The sequence below is a fragment of the Vombatus ursinus genome, unplaced genomic scaffold (genome assembly GCF_900497805.2).
Source record: "Vombatus ursinus unplaced genomic scaffold, bare-nosed wombat genome assembly UNPS02014784.1, whole genome shotgun sequence".
NCBI classification, from domain to species: domain Eukaryota; kingdom Metazoa; phylum Chordata; class Mammalia; order Diprotodontia; family Vombatidae; genus Vombatus; species Vombatus ursinus.
This window is the reverse complement of record NW_020954562.1, coordinates 4,826,375-4,830,531: the sequence shown is the minus strand read 5'-3', so window position 1 is coordinate 4,830,531 and position 4,157 is coordinate 4,826,375.

The following is a 4,157-nucleotide window of genomic DNA, read 5'->3' as shown; positions in this document are numbered from 1 at the left end:
TCTTTCTTTCTTTCTTTCTCTTTCTTTCTTTTTCTTTCTTTCTTTCTTTTTCTTTCTTTTAAATGTATTTTGTTTTAATTAATCAAGATACATCTTCCCAACCTCTCCATGCTGTAGTCCGTGGGGAAGTTTATCCATAACATCATTAGAGCTCCTGTCTTAGAAGGCTTAATTCAGTTGATTGATGATGAGTGAGTATGTGCATACTACCTCTCCTACTACTAATAGTAGTATTTAGGCTAGTTTCCAGATCTTTTATGGTCCATTTTATAGTTGCAAAAGTATGCTTTAAGGCTTCCTTTGCATAGGTGTTAATTGCTTTAAATGAGTTCTTCCCTTTTAACTTCAATTTCAGAATGCCAGTAAGTTTCTTAACATATTCAGACACAGACTCTTCTTTGATATCTTAATTGTCTAAAAGGCAAACAAGGTATTTGTAAGCTTCACCTTCATCCTTTACCCATTGGTTCAATATGACTTCTAGATGAGGATGAAGATGATTGAATGTATTATCAAATTGATTTTCAATATTCTAAGGAGCTTTTAAAAGCCATGATGTTTATCGAGTAAATGTACTTTCTACAGAAAGAAAATCTCTGGGAGATGACAGTCATAAATAGAATGTCATGTCTAATGTCTGGCCCAAGACAGTAGGGGATGCTTCAGTTTCACATCCAACCATTCACCAAGACCACCCCACCTTTGGTCTGCTTCCTGCATATGGACATTCTATTCCTCTCTCCTGCTAACCTTGGAACACCATCCTTCCTGGTCACCACTATGTGACCAGGAACTATATATTATTTCTTTTACCAAAATGTAAGCTTTTTAAGGACAAATCCTGGCAGATAAGTACTTTGTTGGTGTTACTTTGTTGTTTCAGTGGTGTCTGACTCTTTGTGACCCCATCTGGGGTTTTCTTGGCAGAGATACTGGAGTGGTTTGCTATTTCCTTCTCTATCTCATTTTACAAATGGGCAACTGAGGCAAACATGGTGAAGTGACTTGTCCAGGGTCAGACAACTAATAAATGTCCCTGACTAGATTTGAATTCAGGAATATGAGTCTTCCAGAATGCAGGCCCAGCACTCTATCTGCTGTGCCATCTAGCTGCCCCAGTACACACTTAATTTTTAATTAAGGCTTTTTAATTCATTCATTCAGAGTCAGGAGTCATTGATTCCAATCCTGGCTCCCTCAGTAATTAGCTGTATGAATCCAAGAAAACTGCTGAATTCTACTTTCTTAAACTGAAATGAGGTTAATAATCTTGTACTATCTCCTAGTGGGTTGTAAAGAAAGTGCTTTGCAAATCTTAAGGTTCTCAGTAAATGCAATTTATCATTACATAGAGGCTGGATCTCCCAGGGGTACATGCCTTGCTATGGGGCTTCCAAAGCCCATACCTCCAGATTACAGAATGAAGCCTGCCTAGGAAATCTGACACCAACAAGGTCAGATTAGTCCCAATAGCCAATGGTTCTCTTGGTCAGATTCAAGATATCTTGTAGTTTCTGATTATTCCTGGGATAAGTCCAAAAGGGTCATAGTATTCAAAAATAATTTAGGAAAATAAATCATAGAACTGGAAGAGGAACTGGAAAAAAAAACCCTCCAAAATCATTACTCCAACTTCCTTATTTTACCAATGAGGAAACTGAGGCTTGCTCAAGGGAGCACAGGTAGTAAGTGGTACTCAGGTCCCCTCGCTCTAAATCCATCTCTCTTCTTCCTGTACCATGCTGGGCCCAAGGATATTCCCTAAATCTCAAATGTTGAACCATGAGGCTAGGTATGATCTAGAGATTCATTGGAGGAGGTTGTAAAGAATACTTTGAGGTCTCCAGGATTTGGCTTCCTGTCTAGCAGATTTGTCCTCCACTGAATATCACCTGTACCTAGTGGTCATTAGGCAGTGTCATAGCTAAATATTTAGAGGAGGAAGATAAGGATGGTGAAAGACCTCGAATTCATACTATATGAGAAGGGAACTGACTGCAGTATTTAGTCTAAAGAAAAGAAGCTTTGAGAAGGGAGGACATGTCTTCAAGTATTTGAAAAGCTGTTGTTCTCTAGAGCAGAAGTTTCCAAACTTATTTGGCCTACTGCCCCTTTTTCAAAACAAAATTACTCAATGCCCCCCTGGAAATCTACTTGCTTTAACATTTTAATTTAACATTTAACATTTAACATTTTAATGTTTTTTTTCCATTTGCGTCATTTCAAAAAAATATAAAAAATATTTTTAAAAAATGATTCATCTTAAATTTAGCAATTTATTGTAAATTTGTGGGTTTTTTCTTGCATTGAAATTTTGATGACACAAGATTGCGTCATGTAACCATATTATATTATGTCGTAAACAAGTCATTACATGCACATGTTCCTGCTGATGCATGCAGGACTTCCCAACAATGAGTGATGCACTCTCTTGCCAACACTTGCTTGTTAAGACCTGTTGGTGGACTTGACCACTGATGGGTTATAACATGCATTTTGTGTGTTTATTTGAAAAATAATGTAATCACTATAAATTTAACTGTGTTATACAACAGATGAAACATGTACGAATAGTCTTTCAACATTTTCTTATCTTCTTTTCTTATGCTTCCACTGCTCCCTTATTTTTATTCAATGTCCCCCAATTGCACCTGAGGTTACTACCACCCCCCCGGATCATTCTAGCTCCCCCAGGGGGCGATATCATCCACTTTGAGAACCTGTGGGAGGGATCTGCCTACAGTGGATAAAGCACTGGGTGTGGAGTCAGGAAGACCTGAGTTCAAATCCTATCATGGACACTTACTTATTAGTTGTATGAACCTGGGCAGGTCCCTTAACTCTTCTTTCCTCAGTTTACTTCAATGTCTTTATCTGTAAAATGGGAGGGGGACAGATTTGATAACCTCTAAATCTAGGATCCTATGCTTGGCCCCAGTAGACAGGTCTGGGAACAATGTGCGGAGGTCCCAAAGTGGTAAGTTTAGGCTTGGTGTAAAGAAAAAAAAACTTCCTAACAATTAGAGTTCTTCAAAAGTAGAATGGGCCTCCTCAGGAAAGAGCACAGTGTCTGGCACATAGTCATTGTTTAATAAGTGTTTGTTGGTTGATTGATCAGTGGTCAGTTCCCCCTTCCTAGAGGTCTTCAAGCAAAAGCTGAAGAAACCCTCATCAGATTTGGTGTAGAAGGGCTCCTTGGAGTCAACAGCGTACAAGGTCCCTTTAAATGCTGAGATTTTGTGATTTGTAAGCTCCTACTTCTTGACTTTGTTCTACTAGGAAACTACCCCTATCTGAAAGTTTCAACCTAGACTTTCATAATATCATAAAATGGCATCCTGTCCCTCAAAGCCCTGAGGAGAGCGACCAGGTAGGCACTCATCTCATTCACTGAGTTGAATTGACTTCTTTGGAAACTGAGCATTTTGCACATGCCAAAAAGTCAGGAGAACTCCATGCTTTTATCCAATAGATTCATAAGCCTGCTTATTAATATTTTTAGGAAGAGACATGAAACTTCCATTTGTTAAGGTGAACATAATCACACCCAGGCTAGAGGAAGCTAGAGGTTTCCATTGACTATTTGAGAAGGGAAAAGGTGACAGAGAACTTTTCATCATTTTTTTCTTCCTACCCACTACCAGTACCCCTGCTTAAATTTCTCATAAATAATACTTTAATATTAAAATTAAAAGACTCTTGGAGAGTCTTAAATTTAACAGAAATACCAGAAGCACAATAAATAAAACCCAAAGTAATTAATGGGCTATGAGCTAAAGCTACTGAAAATATTATATATATTCACTAGAGTCAAATTTCCTGTTCAGAATGATAATAGGAGAAAGAGCTGACTTTGATGTGTGGCCAGGGGCCCCCACAATGGGGATCCCGCTCCCTGTGATGTGGGCACCTGGCTCACAGATCTCAGAATGTTGTGTGGTTTCCCGCAACCAAATTTCAGAGGGAGCCAGCACAGGGGGTGGGAGTAGGAAATGTGTTATCTATAAAAGTAAACCACACACAAAAAAAGTCTAAGTGCCACTCAGCCTTGATTCAAGCTGTAAAAGTCAAGACACTTAGCATAAAATACCATAACTTGTCTGTAGTACGACAGACCACATGGAAACCAGTAATGCCGTGTGGACACTGCTTATGTT